General features: G+C 34.3%; 1 long non-coding RNA gene across 2 annotated transcripts in view; it reads left to right on the top strand.

Moving 5' to 3' along the window:
- Nucleotides 1–17,826: 17,826 nt before the first annotated feature.
- The window catches only part of LOC143083889 (uncharacterized), a 197,658-nt gene continuing 188,865 nt past the window's right edge, over nt 17,827–26,619 (top strand). For both annotated transcript variants that reach the window (XR_012980924.1, XR_012980923.1), the window contains exon 1: nt 17,827–17,905. This is a non-coding gene — a long non-coding RNA (uncharacterized LOC143083889). The remainder of the gene's footprint in view (nt 17,906–26,619) is intronic.

Below are 26,619 nucleotides of genomic sequence, written 5' to 3'. Positions count from 1 at the left end.
TTTGTAGCAACTGATTGAAAAAAGTTACTAATTCTCTGTACAACTTTGTTCATCTCATTTCGATGAATCCCTTGTTGTACCTCTAAATTATCTAATTCTAACAGTATTTGTTCTAACTGACAATCATGATCATGCACTTTTAACATTATCTAAAAATTCTGAAAACTGTTCTTTTCTCCACTTGACATATTTTTCACTACAAAATTGTGAGAGTTCGTCATTACAATTATATAAAATCACTGGAGCTTGAATAACTAAATGTAATTGACAATGGACATCTGAGACCAATGGATCAAATTCCATAATATCGAACTCTTTAACAACTGGAAATAAATTAGATGACAATAATAAATAGTCAATAACACTTGTGTCATTACATGTTTTTTTACCAATACCTCTATCATTACCTACTCTTGAGTTTGCTATATACATGTTATTTCTTTTACATACATTATAAGCAATCAATTTATCAAGTACTTCGAACAAATTTTGACACTCTAAATGCAATTTATTCCGCTATTTTCAAAGGCCTTATTTGAACAATTTTTTATCAGCTGAGGATTTGATTGTACCCAGTCTACTATAGTAAGTAAAATACATAGTTCAGTAGGGAAACGAAATAAATCCTTGTTTGTAATGAGTTATGTGCAGCTTCGGACTCACGTACATGGTTGGAACTTTCATCGTACAATGCGTTTGGTTCTGCTTTGAAAAGAATCACAGAGCTGAGTCTATGTACCATATTATATAAAAGGTTAAGTGGTTGTTAGGACCTAGTTGTTTTAATTTAATATGTTCGTACGGGAAACAAGGAACATTATTCTCATACAAATAATTAAGATAATTCTAAATACACATTCATAAAAAAAAATGGAATTTATTACAAAGGATAATCATAAGATATACTTGAATTGTCCTGGACTTCACTTCTGTGATTGGTATTTATGTTAATGGAATCCTTCTCTGAATACGGGACAAACATATTAGAAGTGGTAGACCCCGATGTCCAATGATCTTCAATTTATACCGAATATTGACTGTAAAAAATGCTCACATTCCAATTTTCAATAACAGTTAACAGCAAATACATAATCACAATAACAGATAAAAAAAAAAAAAGCCCAATAACACTAACAAAGAACAAGACAATAACAGCTAACAGCAAATATATTTTCAAAATAACAGATAAAAAAGAATTAAATTGCCCCATAACAGCATAACAGTTATACCCCTTGCCCCCTCTCTTATATAGGTTAGTTGAAGTTAACATGGCTATTTTTTGTTGTTGATTTATGTTCAATATTTCGTTAATGCAACTGATGTAGATGCAAACAACGAAAAAGAATATGGTTGATGTGTACATGTGTTGTAAAGCGATGAAACAACAGAGATTAGGACATCTTCAAAGAATCATGATTTTGGTCTGCTGACTACTTGATCCATTTCATGAGTATAGCTCTATATTGTTTTAAATGCCATACAGAGGAAGTTTTGTGTGTGTAAAAATATAATACACATGCAAACAAAAAAAAATGGTCTCGTGTGGAGAGTTGTCTCATTGGCAGTCATACCACATCTTCTTTTTTATATTAACTTTGCTGGATAGTTGTCTCATTGGCAATCATACCACTGTAATCTCCTTATTTGTTAAATAATGAAATTTGTAAAGTAATTCATTTTAGTATACACATTTATTTGAAGGTATAGTGTACATTTGTATATAAATAAAGATTTACTTGGAGAGGTGTATATATGTCAAAGAGGGGGGGGGGGGGGTATCAAGGAAAAGCAAATAATGCAGTCCTAATATTTCTGATGCTTAATAATACTTTGGCACAAGTTTGCTAAAATTTTATCTCAAGCAACACTTGGTTTTCATATTTGGGTCATTTTCCAAAAATGTTGAATTTTGAAATTGAAAAAATTATTAAAAGTTACTTATTCAAACAACCCTCTACATAAAGCAATTCAAAACAAACAGTAAACTTTGTGAACAACATATTAAAAAATGCAATCTTAATGATGTCATACGTGATTATCTTGAAACATTTTTTTATCGGTGGTACAATATTTTGTCTATCCTGTTACCATTTTCAAAAGAAATTTTGGATTATTAAGTAAAGGTTTAGATAAAATGTTAAGCTTGTTTTACATAGCCAATTAGATGGGTTTCAAGAGAATAAACTTCTATATATTCATTGATTCTGTAAAATAATAGATTGTTTGCCAATTTTCCAGGTGGTACTGAAAAATACCTCTAAAAATTGATTTACCATTAGCAAGTCTAAGATAGCAATTAATATTGTTCAGCATTTTTTTACCATTTCAAATAAACCATAGGCGAATCCACGGGGTCCTGTCAACGTATATTTGTTCCACCTAACAGAAGTTCCAGTGGAAGCTTTATTATAAACAATGTCATAATACCTGTACCTGATGGAACAAATATTCTATGCTATTTATTCCGTTAGGAACATCTACTGTAATATTTATTCCTGTGGAAGTAATATTCCGGAATATTTTTTCCATTTTGAACTTATATTATGAAGGAACTTCTATTCCGTGACAGTCCCGCCCCCCCCCCTTTTTGTGGGAAAAATTTGGTTGATTATATATAGGGAATCACTGAAGCATGACTGGAGTGCCCCTCCCCCCCCCCCCTCTTAGGAAAAGTTATGGATCCGCCACTGTAAACCCAACATCAAGTAAATCCCCCATAAGTTAGTTTACTTTTCTCCTTATTTTATTGGTAACAGGAACGTACATTTCTGATATATCACCGTATATATTAAAGTCTAGCCTGTTACCGATATCAGTATTGCACTTGCGAATGGTTAATTGGGAAGATTAAGATGTTATAACCTTATTAAAGATGAGTTCAAACAACGAAATATTTCAGTAGTTTTGTTAAGATAAAAAAAATAACGTTTTTGTCTAAAATTGTCTATCATGTTACTGTAACCATAGCAACCATAGTAACTGGATAGACATAATAGGATAGACACATCGGAACTAAACACATTTATTCTAAAAACAGTTGTTGGCATGACACGGGTTATGTTCTTCTCATATATGTTATGATGGTATGATACTAAACCCCTAACGGGAAGGATTGTGCCTGATGTTCATATGATGAAATCATAATCTTTCAGTCAGTTTAGTTGAAGTCTGGAGCTGGCATGTCAGTTAACTGCTAGTAGTCTGTTGTTATTTATGTATTATTGTCATTTTGTTTATTTTCTTTGGTTACATCTTCTGACATCAGACTCGGATTTCTCTTGAACTGAATTTTAATGTGCGTATTGTTATGCGTTTACTTTACTACATTGGTTAGAGGTATAGGGGGAGGGTTGAGATCTCACAAACATGTTTAACCCCGCCGCATTTTTGCGCCTGTCCCAAGTCAGGAGCCTCTGGCCTTTGTTAGTCTTGTATTATTTTAATTTGAGTTTCTTGTGTACAATTTGGAAATTAGTATGGCGTTCATTATCACTGGACTAGTATATATTTGTTTAGGGGCCAGCTGAAGGACGCCTCCGGGTGCGGGAATTTCTCGCTACATTGAAGACCTGTTGGTGACCCTCTGCTGTTGTTTTTTATTTGGGCGGGTTGTTGTCTCTTTGACACATTCCCCATTTCCATTCTCAATTTTACATTTCTTCGTTTTTGATTGCTATTGTGAAATTACTACTCCCTTTGGTGAAATGATTATGGTTTTCTATTGTGAATTTGGTTTCCAACATGTTATTGCACTTTTTACAAGCATACTTTTGGTGTAATTAATCAAAATTCAAGCAACTAGGGTGAATTGGGTGAAATTACATTTGTTGCTTTGCATGTGGAAACGCCAGGATGAGAAGCGGTACATAAGAATGAAATGGACTTGTGTTGAAATCAGCAAGGCAAACTTATCAGATTATTTAGGAAGGTGGATTTACAAACAGATCATGACATATATAAAAATTCAACAAAATTGTTTTTTTTTATATTGTGCGATGAATAACATATACGGTATCAATTTTTCTGCACCAGATGCACATTTCGACAATCAATGTCTCTTCAGTGATGTTCGAGGACAAATTATTTGAGAATCCAAAGCTTATTAAAAACATAAACCAAAAAGACCAAAAAAGTATGACCAAAGCTGGACAAGGGATCAGAGCTTTGCATTTGGGTAGATACATTCCCAATTTTTAAATAATTTCCAAAATTTTGTAACAGCAAATTTTAATAACACAAAATCCTTATTTTCATCCCAGTACCAAAGTACTGGCTACTGGGCTGGTGATACCCTCGCGGACTATCAGTCCACCAGCAGAGGAATCGACCCAATGGTAGTAATAACATAAACGGTACCATTTTTTCTGCACCAGATGCGCATTTCGACAATCAATGTCTCTTCAGTGATGCTTGAGGCCAAAATATTTGAAAATCCTAAGCTTATCAATAAAATGAAGAGCTATAAACCAAATTGAACATAAAATGTTGACCAAAGCTGGGCAAGACATCAGAGCTTTGCATGCGGGAGATACATTCCTTAATTTTAAATGATTTCCTAAATTTTGTAACAGCAAATTTTAATGAGGTAGTAATAATAACATAAACGGTACCAATATTTCTGCACCAGATGCGCATTTCGACAATCAATGTCTCTTCAGTGATGCTCGAGACCAAAATATTTTAAAATCCAAAGCTTATTAAAAACATGAAAAGCTATAAAACAAAAAAAGAACAAAAAAGTATGAACAAAGCTAGGCAAGGAATCAGAGCTTTGCATGAGGGAGATACATTCCTTAATATAAGATAATTTCCAGAACTTTGTAACAGCAAATTTTAACAACAAAAAATCTGTATTTTCATGCCAGTACCGATGTACTGGCTACTGGGCTGGTGATACCTTCAGGGACTATCAGTCTACCAGCAGAGGCAACGACCCAGTGTTGGTAACAACATAAACGGTACCAATATTTCTGCACAAAATGCGTATATCGACAATCAATGTCTCTTCAGTGATGCTCGAGGCCAAAATATTGCGTATTTTCTATAAAGTTATAATCCCTAGCCATAAAGAACGACAGAGACAATGAGTTGGAAAGTTGGTACCCCCATTGCGTATTTTATATAAAGTTATAATCCCTAGCCATTAAGAACAGCAGAGACAATGAGTTGGAAAAATGGTTCCCCCATTGCGTATTTTATATAAGTTTAAATCCCTAGCCATAAAGAACGGCCGAGACAATGAGTTGGAAAGTTGGTACCCTGGATAGTTGGTACCCCCATTGCGTATTTTATATAAAGTTATAATCCCTAGCCATAAAGAACAGCCGAGACAATGAGTTGGAAAGTTGGTACCCCAATTGCGTATATTATATAAAGTTATAATCCCTAGCCATAAATTTAAGAATAGCCGAAACAATGAGTTGGAAAGTTGGTACCCCATTGTGTATTTTATATAAAGTTATAATCCCTAGCCATAAAGAACGGCCGAGACAATGAGTTGGAAAGTTGGTACCCCATTGCGTGTTTTATATAAAGTTATAATCCCTAGCCATAAAGAACAGCCGAGACAATGAGGTGGAAAATTGGTACCCCCATTGCGTATTTTTACATAAAGTTATAATCCCTAGCCATAAAGAACAGCAGGGACAATGAGTTGGAAAGTTGGTACCCCCAATGCGTATTTTATATAAAGTTATAATCCATAGCCATAAAGAACGTCAGAGACAATGAGTTGGAAAGTTGGTACCCCCAATGCGTATTTTATATAAAGTTATAATCCATAGCCAAAAAGAACGGCAGAGACAATGAGTTGGAAAGTTGGTTCACCATTGCGTATTTTATATAAAGTTATAATCCCTAGCCATTAAGAACAGCAGAGACACTGAGTTGGAAAGTTGGTACCCCATTGCGTATTTTATATAAGTTATAATCCCTAGCCATAAAGAACGGCCGAGAAAATGAGTTGGAAAGTTGGTACCCCCATTGCGTATTTTATATAAAGTTATAATCCCTAGCAATAAAGAACAGCCGAGACAATGAGTTGGAAAGTTGGTACCCCCATTGCGTATTATATATAAAGTTATAATCCCTAGCCATAAAGAACAGCCGAGACAATGAGTTGGAAAGTTGGTTCCCCATTGCGTATTTTATATAAAGTTATAATCCCTAGCCATAAATTTAAGAATGGCCGACACAATGAGGTGGAAAGTTGGTACCCCATTGTGTATTATATTAAAAAGTTATAATCCCTAGCCATAATATACAGCCTAGACAATGAGTTGGAAAGTTGGTACCCCCATTGCGTATCTTATATAAAGTTATAATCCCTAGCCACAAAGAACGGCAGAGACAATGGGTTGGAAAGTTGGTACCCCCATTGCGTATTTTATATAAAGTTATAATCCCTAGCCATTAAGAACAGCAGAGACAATGAGTTGGAAAAATGGTTCCCCCATTGCGTATTTTATATAAGTTTAAATCCCTAGCCATAAAGAACGGCCGAGACAATGAGTTGGAAAGTTGGTACCCTGGATAGTTGGTACCCCCATTGCGTATTTTATATAAAGTTATAATCCCTAGCCATAAAGAACAGCCGAGACAATGAGTTGGAAAGTTGGTACCCCAATTGCGTATATTATATAAAGTTATAATCCCTAGCCATAAATTTAAGAATAGCCGAAACAATGAGTTGGAAAGTTGGTACCCCCATTGCGTATTTTTATATAAAGTTATAATCCCTAGCCATAAAGAACAGCAGGGACAATGAGTTGGAAAGTTGGTACCCCCAATGCGTATTTTATATAAAGTTATAATCCATAGCCATAAAGAACGTCAGAGACAATGAGTTGGAAAGTTGGTACCCCCAATGCGTATTTTATATAAAGTTATAATCCATAGCCAAAAAGAACGGCAGAGACAATGAGTTGGAAAGTTGGTTCCCCATTGCGTATTTTATATAAAGTTATAATCCCAAGCCATTAAGAACAGCAGAGATAATGAGTTGGAAAGTTGGTACCCCATTGCGTATTTTATATAAGTTATAATCCCTAGCCATAAAGAACGGCCGAGAAAATGAGTTGGAAAGTTGGTACCCCCATTGCGTATTTTATATAAAGTTATAATCCCTAGCCATAAAGAACAGCCGAGACAATGAGTTGGAAAGTTGGTACCCCCATTGCGTATTATATATAAAGTTATAATCCCTAGCCATAAAGAACAGCCGAGACAATGAGTTGGAAAGTTGGTTCCCCATTGCGTATTTTATATAAAGTTATAATCCCTAGCCATAAATTTAAGAATGGCCGACACAATGAGGTGGAAAGTTGGTACCCCATTGTGTATTCTATATAAAGTTATAATCCCTAGCCATAATATACAGCCTAGACAATGAGTTGGAAAGTTGGTACCCCCATTGCGTATTTTATATAAAGTAATAATCCCTAGCCATAAAGAACGGCAGAGACAATGAGTTGGAAAGTTGGTACCCCATTGCGTATTTTATATAAAGTAATAATCCCTAGCCAAAAAGAACAACAGAGACACTGAGTTGCAAAGTTGGTACCCCCAATGCGTATTTTATATTAAGTTATAATCCATAGCCATAAAGAACGGCAGAGACAATGAGTTGGAAAGTTGGTTCCCCATTGTGTATTTTATATAAAGTTATAATCCCTAGCCATAAAGAACGGCAGAGACAATGAGTTGGAAAGTTGGTACCCCATTGCGTATTTTATATAAAGTAATAATCCCTAGCCATAAAGAACAACAGAGACACTGAGTTGGAAAGTTGGTACCCCATTGCGTATTTTATATAAAGTTATAATCCCTAGCCATAAATTTAAGAATGGCCGACACAATGAGGTGGAAAGTTGGTTCCCCATTGCGTATTTTATATAAAGTTATAATCCCTAGCCATAAATTTAAGAATGGCCGACACAATGAGGTGGACAGTTGGTACCCCATTGTGTATTCTATATAAAGTTATAATCCCTAGCCATAATATACAGCCTAGACAATGAGTTGGAAAGTTGGTACCCCCATTGCGTATTTTATATTAAGTTATAATCCATAGCCATAAAGAATGGCCGAGACAATGAGTTGTAAAGTTGGTACCCCATTGTGTATTTTATATAGAGTTATAATCCCTAGCCATAAAGAACGGCAGAGACAATGAGTTGGAAAGTTGGTTCCCCATTGCGTATTTTACATAAAGATCAGAGGCGGATTTAGAGGGGGGGCCCAGGGGGCCCGGGCCCCCCCTTTTTGGGAAAAAATTTGGTTGCTTATATAGGGAACCATTGAATCGTGACTGGAGCGGGCCCCCTCTTAGGTCAGTCCGTGGGCCCCCACTTATGAAAATTTCTGGATCCGCCACTGAAGATATAATCCCTAGCCATAAAGAACAGCCGAGACAATGAGTTGGAAAGTTGGTACCCCATCGCGTATTTTATATAAAGTTATTATCCCTAGCCATAAAGAACAATAGAGACAATGAGTTGGAAAGTTGGTACCCCCATTGCGTATTTTATATAAAGTTATAATCCATAGCCAAAAAGAACGGCAGAGACAATGACTTGGAAAGTTGGTTCCCCATTGCGTATTTTATATAAAGTTATAATCCCTAGCCATTAAGAACAGCAGAGACGATGAGTTGGAAAGTTGGTACCCCATCGCGTATTTTATATAAAGTTATTATCCCTAGCCATAAAGAACGGCCGAGAAAATGAGTTGGAAAGTTGGTACCCCCATTGCGTATTTTATATAAAGTTATAATCCCTAGCCATAAAGAACGGCCGAGACAAAAAGAAAAAAGAAATAAATTAAGCAAAACGAATTGAAGACGTAGTAATGTAGATTTAATGTATACATCATAATAATATAAGTCAATAACAGCAACATAATAAATAATCAAGCACAAATAAATGTCTTTATCAATTCAATGAACAACAGATAATGAACAAGTGATGCACATAGTTTTACTTAAAGTTCACTTGATATATGCAAAGACGACAACTAATGGTTAAGTCTTATGTTCCAACCAACTTCTTAAAAAACATTTTATATACTTCTTTCAAATAATTTTATTAATTGTGACTTTTTTTCTTGAGACTTTTTTTCCTGTGACTTTTTTTCCTAGAGGTTTTGTGACTTTTTTTCCTGTGACTTTTTCCTGTGACTTTTTTTCCGTTGACCCTTGAAAAGTGGGTCACCCAAATGCGTATTTTATAGAATATGGCATTGTTCAATGCTTCGGACGAAATTTGCCGGCTTTTGAAAATGCTGACCCCCGAAATTCTATTAATTACTATCCCGTTGTAGTACTATTCAAAAGCTTATTATCAAAGCAGATTCTTTAATGCATAACCACAAAGAACGGCGGAGACAATCGGTTGGAAAGTGGGTATCCCAAATGCGTATTTTATAGAATTTGGCCTATTTCGAGGTTTCGGGCAAACAATTTCGGCCTTGGAGAATGTTCATCCCTGAAATTCGATACTATCCCGTTGTAGTTGCTATTTAAAAGCTATGTATTTAAACAGTCTATAATATCTAGCCATGAAGAACTTCCAAGACAATTGGTAAATTATAAATGCTAGTTTCAAAACCGTAATTGTTAGTTAGAAATCTATAAATCAAAGTCCGAATTTTTTAATGGGATATGAAAATCTTTCATGTTTTATATAACACTTTTTTCGAACAAAAAAAGGCAAAAACCAAGATTTTGAAAAAAATAAAATTGTCACTCAAGTAGTTTTCCAAACCATATTTGACGATTTGCTGGATAGCTTTTTATTAAGAGAATTGCAGGATGATAATTGCTGGATAGCTTGACACTAGAATCGAGATTCTGACAAATGTCTTCAATTGAAAAAATGAGAAAGAAAATGTGATGTGGTAACTGTCTGTCCCAAAATATTTTCCAACTACTAGTCCCCAGACCAATATTCCGACATTTTGCTTATGTGTAAACAATTTTTTGAAATACTTTCTAATCTGAATAAGATTTTACCAGTCTGGGGCATCGGACTAGTGGCTAACGTGCAGACAGTTGTCATCAAGGTAAGTTATATATTTTTGTTACCTGGTTATACATGGCAGCCATGACAAGTTTCATATCAATTGTTGTAATATTGTGTTATGATAAACGTTTGTAGTTACATATATATTTTTGTGACATATTTTTTAGAGAGTAGCTACATATGTTTGTGACATGGTGCACTTACATATTTCTGCGACAAGGTTTTTGAGTTCTGTGACAGCATAAAGTAACATATTTCTGCGGCAGCGTAAAAGTTGCACATTTCTGTGACATCGTAAAGTTACATATTTCTGTGACACCGGCGGCGTAAAATTACACATTTCTGTGACAGCGTAAAGTTACATATTTCTGTGACAGCGTAAAGTTACATGTACCTATTTCTGTGACTGCGTGAAATTACACATTTCTGTGCCGGACAGCGATAAGTTACATATTTCAGGGCCGTAACTACATTGAGGCAAATGAGGCCTCTTGTTGAAAACTTCAAAAAAAAAAAAAAAAACTGAAACAAAAAAATTGTCTTCATATCAAATTGTGTTCACGGAAAGTGTCTTGCAAAAAAGAAAGTTCTCTTCACTCTCTGCTGTCGTCCCTGCATGTTTTTCGTGATCCATATTTATATTTTACTTTTAGTTTTGTTTTCAGAGTTGATGGTCTATTAATTGTTATTATGTGTCCCGGGTTTGTCTTTTGTTCATTTATTGTCCTACTTTGTGACGATAGTCTGAGGGTTAATTTCCATTTGTAAACGTGTGGTTTTGCAATGTTGCATGTTAACCGATGTCCAGACATTGTGCGACAAAAATATTTTAAGAATATACGATGCTACTGGACACAGAAAAAACTGGTCGTTTCTGCATGGGGCATTGAACTTGATATCAAAGAATACAAAACTGACTCTTTTTGTAGATAAAACTAAACAGCTGACATGGTTTAAATTAAAGTAAGACGACCAATTCATCGGTATCAAATCATCTATAAAAAAAAACATCACTGTATTGCCATATGACCTTTTACATTGAAGGATTAAACTTGCATTAAGTCTTGTTAAGACCCTTTAACAGAAAATAAACGAATATGGAGAAAACGTACACGGGAACTAATCTAACACAAAGTCAATGCATAGAAAAAATACAAATGACCAATGTTCAAAGTTTTTATTCCTGTTCTTCACCTTGGTAGTAGACGGAGGGTCTTCAACAATAAAAGAATCATTAATACCGTAAAACAAGGTCAAGATGGTTCTTAGTGTCGACTTAGGCAGTACTAGTACTTAAAGTATATTACTGCACTGTCACTATGTTTAAATCTAGTCATTATAAAATCACCAAAGTCTAAGCACAATACAAAACAAGAACAGACAGACAGACCCGGTTTTTATGACTATGAGACTTACGATTTTTGCTTTATCCTACATATCGGTCTGCTAATGATGTTGTCCCCGTAAAACCTAAAAGTCCCAAATTACAATGAATCTACGTTTTTGCTTTGAGACCAGCATATTGTCGGAGAAAAATGGCTAAAATATTAATTGCGTTTCAATGTCAGAAAGAGTCTGGGAAACGCTCAGAATGCATGATTTTGCGTTATTTTTCTCAAAGCTTCTGCGGGTCCTAAGCGGCCCCCAGACCCCCCCCCCCAGACCCCTCGCCGAAAAAAAATTCGCCTCGCTACGCTCGGCATATATATTTTGCCTCACTATTAACAGAGGCTAGTTACGGCCCTGTATTTCTGTGACAGCGTTAAGTTACATATCTCTGTGATAGGGTATAAGTTCTGGTTCGTTTCTGTATGCTTTAATGTTTTCGCTCGTTAATCTTTCTCTTTAAAAATACTGGCTATTCTGCAAGTATACTTGATAACTTTATCCTGGACATTGTTCTTTACTGTAATCAGTATATTTTTACCCAATTCTTTGAATTTCGCAGTTATTCATCATATTTTAGCACCATAGCCCCCCCCCCGAAAATTAAATGGTTGCTGCGCCTTACTCTTTTCTTTGTCCCCCCCCCCCCCCCGGGGGGAATCCGGCCGGGTCCGTTCGCGCCCATTCACGTTCGCACCCACTCATGTTCGCCCCCTTTCACTTTCGCACCCTACATGTTCGCACCCAAAGTCCGTTCGCACCCTACATGTTCGCGCCCAATTTCAACTTTGTAATCAAGTAGTATTCTTATAAGTATTATTGTTTTCATTGTCTCAAAATAAAGTGATACAGCATTTTTTTGTGTTGAATAAATCTTAATCATGTTTTGGATAGTGTATTGTTAAAAAAAAAATGTTCCTTTCTAAATAAAGTGGGATTCTGTCAACGTTTTATTTTGTTTTGAATAACTCTTTATCATGTTTTGGTTACTGTATTACTATAACATGTATAACTTTGTTTCATTGACTTGTTTCAAAATGAAGTGAGATTCTGACTACTTTTTTTTTTTTTGAGTCTTGAATAAATTTTATCATGGTTTGGTTATAATAGTGTATTGCTATATTTTATTGTTTCATTGTTTCAGATCAAAGGGACTAAGCTGTTAAATACAATTATCTTTTGTGTTTTTCATTTATAATCTTCAATCTTTTACTCATACCAAGCTATAAATACATTCAGTAATTACACGAAAGCAATTAAAAACAACAATGATGATTTTCCAATTATTCAACTGGAATTTGAATTAGAATTGGGCGCGAACGTGTAGAGTGCGAACGGACCTTGGGTGCGAACGTGCGAGGTGTGAACGTGTAGGGTGCGAAAGTATATTGGGCGCGAACGGACCTAAAACCCCGCCACTATTCTCTATTCTGTATACAACAACAAATGGAAGTTTTTAACGACCTTGACTGGCTATTCTGTATACCTCATCCACACCCTCTTATATACTGTCTAAAGGTTGTGTGAACGCGAGGATGGACGATATAGTAAAAAGAAAATACCTGAAAATTGTCGAGTGTGATCGAAGCTCTTAGAGTTTCTTTAAAACTGGTCCGAGTTTTCCTGGTCCGACTTGTCCCAATCCCGTTATTCAGCGTCTGTTTTGACAAGCTTCCTGTTCAGTGGGAAAGCCAGTGACATTGAAGAGCTACTTCCGGTAGTCCCGCGGGAAAGGGGACATAATCTAAAAATTTTGAGGTGGCGCTGTAACCAGCGAGTAAACAAAAACGTAGCCTGTGCTTCAGACAATAAATCTATTAAAACAACTTATCATCCATCAGTATTTGAGTTTAATTTTTCATTAGAATAGATTTTGTCACACGACTGCCAAATTCGGTATTCAAATAAGTGCTCCGTTATTGAAATATGATAATCCAAAAGACTACCTCCGTTGATTTCCAAAAAACCGCGGGTAATCCCCACGACTACAAACAACTGACACAAATGCATCCTAAAGCTTTTCATTGGTCGAGATATAAATAAATGTGACCTAGAAACATATGGGCACATGACTATGTACAGGATTCCCCGTCACTCTGAGTCTTGTTTACATAATAAATACTTGACATACTTCAACCGGAGGTCAAAATTCAACATTTTTCAGACGTTTTGGGAGTTATGTCGGTGCAAAATCAAGCAAATTATGTCATATTTTACAGATTTTAAGCACAAAATTGATTGAGACAACGAAGGGTGATGATGTTTTCAGGATTTTAAATATATTTTTCTTAAAACGTTGAGTGGTTGAAGGCTTTACAACGTCATTTGTTGATGTTTACAATTTGCTCAAACTCCTCGTATCACATTTTCTGTAGTTATTTAATTATGCTGGTGACGTATAACAGATTTATGGGCGAGATTTATGTATAACATTGAAACTGATTTAATCTATGAACGAATTTGTCCATATAAATAACTTCCATTGTCTGGAAGTAGACCTACCCCCCTTTTTTCAACAAAAAAAATTTCAGTTAGTCAAAAGTTGTTGTCTGAATAAGCATGCAAAAGTGCAAAGTGTAAGCACTCAGCTAGTCTTTGTTTTAAGCCAATTTTTAGGGTAATGGTTACAGTCATTCTTTGCAATTTGATTCTGTAAATTATTATAAATCTGAAATGTTTCAACTTGTCAATTTTAAAAAGTACATGTACCAATCAACAAGAATTGCCTGCCTAAACACTCACACATGTTTATAAATGTCTGTCCTTATTATGCGTATCAAGCAACCTGATGTACACTGTGACTAACTATTCATGTTTGAGTGTTTCTGGGCCCTGGGGCATATTTAACTCTTGAGAACTTGAGATTAACATTCAATAGGAATGCCCAATGCCTAGTACATCAAATTCTTAATACATGTTAGAGCTACATGTATATGACCATTTAAAGCATTCACAAAATGCTATATCACTTCCAAGGTCTGGTATATGAATGTCTCACTCTGATTTTGGTGATCCTGTTTTGTTGCATTGATATATAACTGCTTGACCCATATTTTTATTTTACACCAGTTTACAAGAAAACAAATCTTGGACACAGGATCTATTCTTTATTAAGAATCATACCATTCCTATATCTGTGTGCTGATTTTTCTGCAATAGAATACCTTTTCACACATTTTACTCCATTCTAAAAGCACACAATTGCAATAATTTGCAAAATCATGTGTTTACATATCTAGGAAAAGGGTACATAGACATCTCATTCATAGTACTACACAAGGAGCAGGATCTGCTTTTTCTTCCAGAGCACATGAGATCAATTATATGTTGTGGGTTCAAGTTGATCAGTTTTCTTTTTTCTAATTTGTATATTAGTTTAATCTTTTCATCAAAAAGTCTGAAAAAAGAGATATGTATCTACTGAAAATGATTTATTTAGGTGCAGGGGTTGCCACACTTTGAAATCTACATGGAAGCAAAACAGTGAAAAGTCATGTTCATGATAGGCTACTTGAGAGACCTCACTATGTCTAGGAGAAGTGAACAATTCTAGAAACTTTCCATTTAAGTCATTCAAACCTTATAAAGAATAAAAGACCATCATTTTGACTTTTTATATCTTTTTTTTTCTTATGTCTCAAATACTACAGTACATACATGTATATTTCTGATACCAGTGACCGATCCAGAACTTTTTCTATTTTTTTTTTGGGGGGGGGGGTAAGGGGTTGCTGCTGCTGACTAACTTAGGAGGGACCCGCTCCAGTGATTCCCTATTTAATCAAAGTAAGTAATATTGTATTGCAACAGTATAGTGTCTCATGTACATTTACCCCACGTTATCAATATAAAATGGTGGAGTGTTTCACATTGTATGTGTATTTGAAAATATAAAAATGTTTAGAAATAAAAGTTTATTAAATGATGAATAAATACAAAGTCATAAAAATAATGTTAAAATGAAAAATATGTAAAAAGTATTTTAAACATTTAAGGAGAACTATTCGTCTATTGTTAAAATTAAAAAGTTTTTTAAAGTAAAATCAAGTCAAATAGTCCTCTGTCCCATACATGTAAATCCTCAATATAGAAATCCTGCTCTTCTTATTCCTATTGTTATCTGAAAATATATAATTTATGCAGATGATATTATCAAATGAATATAATTGCAAACTTCTCTAGATTTTCTATATGATCGGTAAATTATAATATATTTTAATTGTCTACTGACAGAAACATGATCTTCTGAGGTCCCAATTAAAAAAAAAATGTTGAAAGGAAATACTGGAATCCGAAGGATCAATCTCGAAATCCTGAGCTATAAAATTACCAAATCCAGACGTCCCGAAAAAGGTTCTCTAGAAAAGGTAATACTTATACACACCAACAGATGTTTGGAAAAAATTTCTACTTATAAATTCATTTACTTAGTATTTAAAATTCATCACCATAATAACATATCAACCTTTTTAAAAGATATAAATAATGTTTTAATAAAGTATAACGTAATATGCAACATTAAATTATCTTACAGGTATCTGTTATTTAAAAGATAACTTTTCATTCAATCATTCATATCTTTAATTCTTCATACCAGTAATTGATAATAAATGTATCCAACGCCAATAAAACCTGGCCACAACACCAAGCCAATACTGAAGGTGGCAATAAAATTCAACAATAAATCACATAATTTTTTTTTAGCATGGAAGGAGGGACAGAATTTATACTTTCCTACTGGTGAATATTTCATATACCTGAAACCTTTTAAAAGATATTTTACATGCCCATATGCACTATTCAGCAAAAATAATAGAACTGTTGTTCACATAGACAAGGGTCTGGATGGGGTGTTCTGCATTTCTTTATCATTTAATCTTTTAGGTCACTGGTCTCTATTTTTTTTTATACTTTTTGTCCATAATTTCTCTTTCCTCAATATATAAATTAGCACATCAATACTGTAAATTCAGAAATTATTGCGAGGTTTTTATTATTGCGAAAAATGCGACAGAGTTGTAAACGCAATAATTAAAACTTGCATTTTGTAATATTTTAACTGAATTAAGCATGACTTTTCTCAAAATCGTAAAAATTAAAATTGCATTCAAGTTTAAAATGACAAAATCGCAATAATAAGTGCACGCAATAATTTCTGAATTTACAGTAGTTCAAAATGATTATGACCAGACCTAAGGCTTGCTGCTAAGAATATTAAGATTTTTTTCTGGGATGCATAGGAAGTCGTCCCAGAAAAAAAGTAGTCTTGTCAGACTTCATAATAATTTGGACTAGCATGTCATTTGCTCTATTTTTTACTTATTTTATGGTAAATTTTCTCTATTCTTGTTCCTATAGTAATAATTCTCTAATTCTTTATACGTTTTAATAATCATAGTTCCCAGTAACAGATCCAGGGATAGGGTTCCAGGGATTGGAATCTCCCTTTTTGGGGATGATCAATGCATTTGAATGGGGACATATAGTTGGAACCCCCCTTTGTCCTGGGGTAGTTATTTTTTTCATATATTTTTATTTTGTTTGTGTTTTGTGTTTTTTGTCACACTTTTTGGGTTCAAAAATAAAAATATTCACCTTTTTACTATTCCAGACAACCAAACAAATCAGCACATTACATTACACAACTGCAAAACTTTAATTAAAATTTAAATGCTAACATTGACCTGCCAAAATTGAAGTTTTATTTAAATTGAAGTCTCACGCTGGAAAAGGGGCGTTTATTTACATGTGGTCTACGGAAATTTACTGGATTTAAGAATCGAAAAGAGGCAAACATGTAGCCATAACCCGATCAGATCAATAAATTATGTTATGGATAGTATTAATATCTTTCTACTAACCATTAAAAGTAACAATACTAGGATTTCGTGAGCTCAGAAACCTTAATCTGTTGAAAAATGGCGTCGATTTGTGTGCTTCCTTTTCGCAGCCTCAGTTACAATTTGACACGGAGTGATGGGTATTTATGCAAATATTTAGGGACTCCTATCATCATAGATACTATTTTTGGTCATTTTATATTTAAATAGCCAATAGGATGCAAATGTGTCAGTTATTTTCAGAAGGGGAAAACACCCGCCATATTTTTATCTCCCAAATTAACAACGTCACTTGCCACTTTCAGAAGTTCGTTTCTTGTAAAATAAAATCTTCTAAGAAGAAAAAATAGCATGGTCACCTGTAAAACTTACCTATATAACTTATTGATGATGAAATGACACAAGTTTAATTGTCTTTAATGATAAATTTCTCGAAAAATCACACGTACACGATGTAAACAAATTGCCGCGATGGCGCGATACTGTCGCCCTCTATGAAAAATCGCGATTGTCGCCCTTGATTTTCTGGCCTTTACGTCATATGGAAGGAGGCGCAGAATCGATCCGTGGCTTTCCCACTGGTTCTGAATTTAGATTGCTATTGACAACTACAAACAATTCTTTTTCACCAAGAAGACGTCATGCCAATGGCTTTAAAGGGTAAGTTTTACATATTTCTGTTATATATGACTCATGTGAAGAAATGACATACTCATTTTAGCTCATTTAAAAAAGATATTTTTTACATTTTGAACGCAGTGCTCAACAGGTCGATGAGGGGGGATAGGAGGGGTCTTGATCACATAATAGCCGAAAGGAATCTGTGACGTACCCATCCTAATTACACAAGTGGGAAATACAGATACAGATACAGATCCCGAAATCCCGGACTTGAAAAAACGAAATCCCGAGGTCCCGAATTTAAATAAAGCAAATCCCATGAATCCCGACATCCCGAAATCCGAAAAAAAGGATTCCCGGATCCCGAAAGGGTCAATCCCGAAATCCCGAGCTTAAAAACACCCGATCCCGGAGTCCCGATAAAGGTCCTATCCCCCCTCGTCGATGGACATAATGACATATTTCCGGGTGGGTGTTGCTAAAGGTGTCAGACCACCAATTATAAATCCCTATCTGTTCAACCAAATTTTGCAATTTTTACAGCTTTCTAAATATTTTACAATAAGTTTAACTTCATAGAAACCAGGTATATATCCTGAATTGTACAATATGTATCAGCTTTCTACATGCCAAATATTTTTAGGGTCGCCCCGATAATCCGACACCCCATGATTAGTCCGACACCCCACTGGTCCGACACCCCAATAGTCCGACAGGGACATTTACCTGCCGTAATAAGAAATATACTTCATCACGGGTGTCATTTGGTTTATCGAGATAAAAGATTGTGAAAGAATAACGGTGGTCAAGTATTATGATTGGATCGTGAATTCAATCTGATTGAGAAGACATACGCAAGGTCAATACACCTAATCGCTATTTATTCCATTCCTGATAAGTTCTAAAATTACACAACTTTTTCATCCAGTTGAAGCTATCTGGGACCCTGTTTAAACAATTCACCATACATGAAAATTGGTTTATTATATGGAATCACTGAATCATGCCCCCCCCCCCCCCCCCCCCCCCCCTCCCCCCTCCTAAATGAAAAGTTTTTGATCCGCCACTGGACCGTACTTGCAAACCAAAAAAAAATTAAGTGTGGCCTAACGGGTCTTTGTTCTGTGTATTTTGGGACATGTATGTATCCGGGATCTAATCCATCTTGCCCGTTAACATTATTATCTATAGGGAACTAGCTATTACATATTTCACCATAATACTTTTTAATGAGACCTGTTTAAACTACCGTAAATACTTCAAACAAAATATTTTTTTACTTCAATTTTAATTTCGGAAAAAGTGGATCATACTATATCAAAGTTTCTTGATGATCACTTTCTAAAGTTTTTTCTCCCTCAGCTCACTACTGATGACCTCCATTTTTTTGGCCGGTGACCCAAACAGTAAGTTGTATAAATGACTGTTTTTCCCGGAAGGGACTAAATAGCGATAAGGTGTATTACTTATCTAAAATAATTAACTATTTATACGAACAAATTAAAAAAAAATGTTTGTCAAAATGGTTCAACATAATGATCAGTATCTGAGAAAAATCAAGGTTAAACAGTAAACTGTTCTTGCAAAACTGTAACAATAGGCAGATTGCTCTTCGATATTTCAATGGCATTAAATATGTTAACAAACAAGATTTGTTTCATAGTTCAAAAGACTTAAATTAACAACTTTTCTTTAAAAAAAATGTCATTCCATTTTAATAAATCAAATGGTTTCTCACAGGTACGTACATACTCAGAAATTTTGCAGAAAATCGAAATATTTACAAAAAAAAAAGATTTTTGGGATCGTGAAATATTTGCGCGCTTAAATCATTACATTTGCCCATAGCTTTTGATAAAATTTACGCGCATTCTTTTAGAGATATTATAAGGACAGATTGTATTCATTTATTTTTACAACGATTTTTTCGAGCAGGATGTTTTAATATACTTGTTGATTTTATGTTATTCTGTAAAATGAAGACATGTTGGCATAGTTGGCGGATTAGTTTTAAGTGAACAGATTTAGCATTTTTATAAAGCTATGTACTTTTTCTATTGATAATTCTTCAAACTTGGAAAAGGAATATTCTGATACAATTTGTTTGTATCATTGAATTTTATTGGCTACCACTCTGTGTAAATTCCACAATCTACCTACCATAACTAAGGCTCTTCTTGAAATGATGCAAGAAGGAGTCATATTGGATTTAACCACATCATATTTACCCAAAAAATAAGAAAAATAAAAAATAATGCCTACTTTAAACTACTTTTTATCAGCTTATATTCAAATTTGAAGCGTAAACAAAGCCCCAAAACATAAGATGTTAACCTTTTGCACTCGAAGTATTCATATGACGTCATGATGTTGCTAAAGAAGTCAGCAACATTTGCTGGAATTTTTAGTTTAAGCAACTTTATGTCAAAATAAAAAAACAGAAACAATATTTTTATTGACTTTTGCATTAGAATGGATACAACTGTATTCTATTTAAACGTTTGTGGAGTAAATCTAGATTTTCTGTTGCATACATTGTATATATATCTGTTTTAACTAGCTTTACTACATATCACTAGGTAAACTTAATTTACGACAGTAATACCTACTTTTCATGTTGTAAAGGTTAAAATACAAATACAGTTATCTCCTAAATTTTATACACATGATTGCACCAATATGAGTTTGATATACTGAAATTTGACTGTACTTAGAAGGTGTTTTACTCGATTTAAAAAAAAATCAAGATGGACAAGCATTTTACTCAAATTGCTTTATAAATAGCAAACTGTGTTGATCTGTATCAGTTAAAAACTAATATGCACAAGCAGTTCTTCCTTCCCTCTGTATTCAATTACAAATATAAATCTTAAAAAATGAAAAAATACACACTAAATTTGAAAAAGAAAAAAATTGTAAAATTTTGGCAATTTGGTTACCATAGCAACCATTTTTATTAAATTTCATTAAGCAAAATTATTTCTCAGGGCTGAAAAAATTTACTGATTAATTTTGTTATATTTTAAGAAATTTAATGCAATGTTTGTATTGTGTAAATATGTAAAATACTTGGATTATTATTGACTTACAAGTAGAAAAATACAATTTACGGAATTTGAAAATCTTGTGTTTTTCATTCATTAATAAAAAAAATTACAATTATTTGCCCATTGATTTTATTTTATAATTTGAAAGCCCTTAATAGGTTCTTTCTAAATATACCTCACATTTAACTGGGAGACGCTGCATTTAAGAAAAAAATCCACTTGAATATCCTGTATTTACGCATTTTTCACTGAAATCCAAATTTGCCATTTGACCATATCTTAACTAGCTGGTAGCAAAATAATTGATAATGGTAAATGTAAATCATATGTGAATTTTAAACAGCTTAAAGGTCATTTATATTATTAGTCCGGCTGATTGGTGAAATAATTGTGGGTTTGATGATAAAAGCAAAAAATTTGGCATGGTATTAGGGATGGGTATTCTAAACAATATTAGCTATGGACCCACCTTGAAATTTCAAAATGGCGGCTTTTTTCAAGATGGCTGCCATCGAATATCAAAATTAACACATTTGACTAATATTATGTTACCATATGTTTACTGTGGGTGCAAACTAGTTTAAATGTAGGAAACATAATTGAAATCATGTACAAATAAGATGTATTCTGTCATTTGAGGTATTGGTTATCTTGTAGCTGTATATTTTGAGATATAAACTTATATCGCTATTTTATTAAATTTTCCATTAATCTTGCTGACTAGGAACTAAGGACGAACATGCCTCTGGTCATGAAATTAACAAGGACGAACATGCCTCTGGTCATGAAATTAACAACGTCGTCACAGGTCAGATAGCGATAAACAGATTATCATTGGTCATCTCAACTCGATTGCTTTTCTCACTTTCGCCGTACTGGCTCAAGCGAGAAAATCATTCTCGTTGTGATTATCAACGATAATCTATAAGTAGTGTTAGCAATGTCAAAACAGTGTCAAATTGTAGACCCTGATTTATTATAAACATCTTCTATATCTGCTGGCTTTGATTGTAAATAATGTATTTTGTGCTAAAAACAGACTAAAGAAAATTTACAGCGTACTGCTAATAGCAAACAATCTGACCTAAAAGAAGGAACAGGATACAAAACACTTGAAACGATTTTAGAACCTTGTCAGCTAATTGAATGGTTCCCGATTTAAATAGATAAAAATATTTAACTGACGAAATTAAAATTGTTTGGCTTTAAACTTGCAGCTGCACAATGCAAAGTGGCACAACATATGTAGAAATAAATTTTCAAAACAGAATTAAAGATAAAAAGGCATCAAAAACAGAGGAGAAAAGGAGAGAGTGGTGACTAGGTTAGGAGTATAAGTAAAATACCACGACAACACGGCAACAATGACTGAAGATTGTTTTTTTTTTTCTGTGATAATTCATCATGAGATCTACACAAAGCATCTACGTTTGAAATAGACAAACATGTACGAAAATGTGCCCTCGACTTGCAAGATACAGTACTTTTGGCAAAACTAAGCACAAGAGACATGATTTCCCCAAGAAGCAATTTATAATGTCAAGTTCCTGACCAATTTATATAATAGAGCTAGACCACTATAGGTATTTGGTGATGAAAGTTCAGACAACCGTATCCACGGTAATGTACTTGCGGAGCTGGTTGTGAACATAGAAGAATCAGGCATATACTCTGATGTCATTTCTGTTTTCAAATAAGCAAACTTAACGAGGAAGTATACCTATCTAGAAGAGTGCATTTGGCAGATCTACAGAAACGAGTTCTTGCAGCTATCCCAGACTTGCAGGCCCTAAACAAGGAAGATACGTGCTTCCCATATTCTGCGATGATGTTGGTGCTGCAATCAAACAGGCATCTAAAACAAACTAAGATGATGAGGCAATAATGTTCTATTAATACTAGTCGTCTAAGGCTGCACAGATAGTGTGAAGCACAAACGACACTGACTATGTCACAGCTACTCCAGTTTAATTCCTCTATTCGCAGACGGAAAGATTCATCGAAAATATTCCATTCAACCGAATGAGAACCACCTATATCAATATATTTAAGCCTTCTGCTGCATGCTGAAACGAGGAAACATGGTTTTATTGATAAAATGTACTGTTTAAGTTTATCATTATCCTATGACAGAATTAGGCTTTATCTACAGCACTTGGCAACTCCATCTGTGAGGCATTCGATAATGAAAATGTGGTGGTTACCCCAACACTTCGGAGTGATGTGTTTACAACTGCAGCCATGGATAATATTCACCATAACCCGAGTTCGACAACCGCTGATAAATCGTTGCATGACACTGCCATTTCACTTTTTCAGCAACCTCGTGGAAGTAATACATTTGAAGACTATTTCAACGACAATTTAATGCCTTACATACATGATCAGTTACGTTTTGTAAGTCGACTTGAGGTAGTTGGGGATTAATACTTCTCGTATTGTTTTGTCTTCTGTACTATTATTTATCTGTTTGTCTTCTGTACTATTATTTATCTGTTTGTCTTCTGTACTATTATTTGTCTGTTTGTCTCTTCATTTTTAGCCATGGGGTTGTCAGTTTATTTTCAATCTGCAAGCTTTACTGTCCGTCTGGTATCTTTCGTCCCTCTTTTGAAAGCCTCAAAAAGATATAAAAGAGCCTGAGGCAAAGGTGTGTCCTTCCAGATGCAAGAGTACCAGGAAACTGGAAGCAATTCTAAGGGTCAATGTCAATAAAATGCAGACTATACCAAATGATATAGTGAATTATCACCTTGCACACACGAAGGAGCAGATACACGGATCATTTTGCATGTGTAAGATGCTGTAGAAGAAGCATTGCAACGAGTCATATTGCGGACTGTTGATACGGCTGTCCTTGTTATTGCAATTTCTATTGTCCATGAAATTGAGGTAAATCAGTTTTGGATTGCTTTTGAAGTTTCAGATATTTAGCTGTTTATGACGTCACCAAAAGTATTCCACCTTTAAGATCACGGGACTTTTAGTCTTTCACTCCTTTACAGGTTGTGATCAAGTATCGTCATTTGCCTCCAAGGGAAAGAAACTTGCATGGTATACATGGACTTCTTTTAGGGATATTACACCTGTGTTTGCAACATTATGTAGAACAGCATCACCTAATGTTATTTCACATTTCATGCTATAGATAGAGCAATATGTTATACTGATGTATGATATAACAAGTAAATTAGGTACGAAGGTGAAAGATGCACGGAATGATCTATTCATTAGGAAAAAAGGCAATAGATAACATTTCTTCATCACTATCCGCTTTACTAGAACACACAAAACGAGCTGTTTAGATGTCAAGCCTTTGTTTGGGGAAATGTCTATAACCAAGCAGGTTCACCGAGTGCATGGGGATGGCAGCAAGACAAAATTTAGATGTTGGTACCCTATTGGACATACTTGCAACAACCTTCAGTATCTGTAATTAGCTGATAGAGTGTGGCTGTAAAATTGATTATGGATTTCGTGGATGTTGTAAATGTGTGAAGGCCATACTGCTATGTATGGCACTTTGTAAATGTGGTGGGGAATTTGACAGAGACAAGATGACCAATCAATAAGTGATATAATTTGACAAATAAAGAGGTGTAAACACTTTGAGTAGAAATGTGTTTGAAGTAAAATTTGATAGAAAACAAAAGTTGAATTTTTAAGCAAAGTTTTTGTTTTGTCCATTTCACATGTTTTGGCGGCCATTTTTAAAATGTCCACCTTTTTGAAAATTATTGATTAGTTCGAAATAGTGATAGAACTTATCAGAAATGATTCCTTATGTTGTATTTACATTAAAAAGATTTAGTTTCAAATTCTTTTGGGGTTTTTTTCCCCAATTAGTGAAATTTTATAGCACTTGTCCGCCATCTTGAAAAAATCCGCCATTTTGATTTTTTCAGAATGGGTCCATAGCCTGAATTGACCACAATATACATGTTAACCCTTGTGCAAAATTATATGCTTTTATCATCAAACCCACAATTCTTTCGAAAATATGCACGAATCAGCTGGACTATATATTATTCAGAAAAAAAGTTTATGTTATACATGAAAAAAGTACTAAACAGTGCATGCAAAATGTCGTTTTTTTACTTTTTTTAGAGTTAAAATATGACCTTTTTTGCTAAAATCAACCTATGTGGTTTCCATGGCAACCGGAATATTCCGGAACAATTTGTTGCCTGTTATTGCCTTTAGGTAAGGTACTGACTATTACATATAAGTTTCATCAAAATCTGAGACCATGTGTGCCAGACCCTATTAGAATTTCTTTGGTGGTTACAGAGAATTGCTCTTAACGAAGTCCTTTGAATTACGCACACGCACTTAGTTCTGGAACAAAATACAGATTAAAATGCAGAAAAATAGTAAATCAATGGATGAAAAATAATATTTGCACACGTCGGAACATTCTCAAAAATATACTTAGTACGTTTGGATTCTGCCGGTTGCCCTGCCCAAATACTTTGAGGAAAATAGGATTCCAGTGAAATACTTTTGCAAATATTTACGATATATATCTCAATGAAATATCCACTGACTTAAGTGTTCTGTATAAGGCCGTGTTCACATTGACCTAAACTCGATGTTGTGTTAGTGTAACTCACACATAAACTAAACATAATTACATTCCCATTGATAAAACTCAATGTTTACATGTAGTTTAAATCCTGTTTTGTCTACATGCAGTCGATAGTCGATGTAGGCCTTGTGTATGTTAAGTATACACAAAACTAGGCATTCAGAACTTTAAATAACACTTATTAATAAAGTTCTTTACAAAAATATTTGTCTAAACTCGATATGTTTATTTGTTATAAAAACACTTTACGTAGCCTTATTAACCCCTAATCAAGACTCATCCATCATCATTGCCGAACACATAAGTCATTTGAAAAGGTCTTCCCGAATCGATTGGACGTACACACTGACAGAAATATTTGTCACTGGTCTTTATACTCAAGCAACGATTCACTCATAAATGCATTACTGAAAAGAGGGTGAGGTTTATTATTTGTTTGTGTAGTATCTCAGATCCGTTAAAATAAAATTAGAAATAAAAAAAAAAAAACATTACCCCCTCCCTTTGCCAAATAACTCCTTGGAGAAAAAATACCATTTGAAACAAACTGAAAAGATAGAAATGTAGTGATCCTTAACATCGCAATTCTTTTTCTTCATCTGTAACAGGGATGATTCTACTATATAGTTTAGGGCCGCTTGGCGGTCCTAAAATCGTCCAGCGGCCCCCCAAAAAAATTTATGAATATAAATTCCCAATTCATGAAAATAAAATAAGAATTGGTATTTCCGGAAAAGTTTAGGACTTTATTCGTTATAGTTTGAAAAATATAGGCAAAATATAGATGTTTATGAAGTGTCTTATCTTTTGACTTTAGTGGACGATTTGATTATGTCATAGATATCTATGATTATGTTAACTAAATTCAACTTAACATGTGGTAAACAATTTTAGAAGCCGGATTCAATTAATTAAAATGTTATGGGATTATTTGATCTCGTAAAGTAGATCGCCAAGCAGGTTGATCAAAAACATGTTGTCAAAATTGGTGTGAAAGCAGACCTCGGCTAAGAGCAAATTCAAATTTTGATATAATATTGATGAATCCATTTTAATGGGCGCCGATCTCGCAAAAGCAGATCGCCCAGAAGAGCTGCATGGTTATATAATTTGATGAA

This window comes from Mytilus galloprovincialis, chromosome 7 (assembly GCF_965363235.1).
Source record: "Mytilus galloprovincialis chromosome 7, xbMytGall1.hap1.1, whole genome shotgun sequence".
In the NCBI taxonomy this organism is placed as follows: domain Eukaryota; kingdom Metazoa; phylum Mollusca; class Bivalvia; order Mytilida; family Mytilidae; genus Mytilus; species Mytilus galloprovincialis.
The sequence above is the reverse complement of the archived record's forward strand: the minus strand, read 5'-3'. Positions and strand labels throughout refer to the sequence as shown.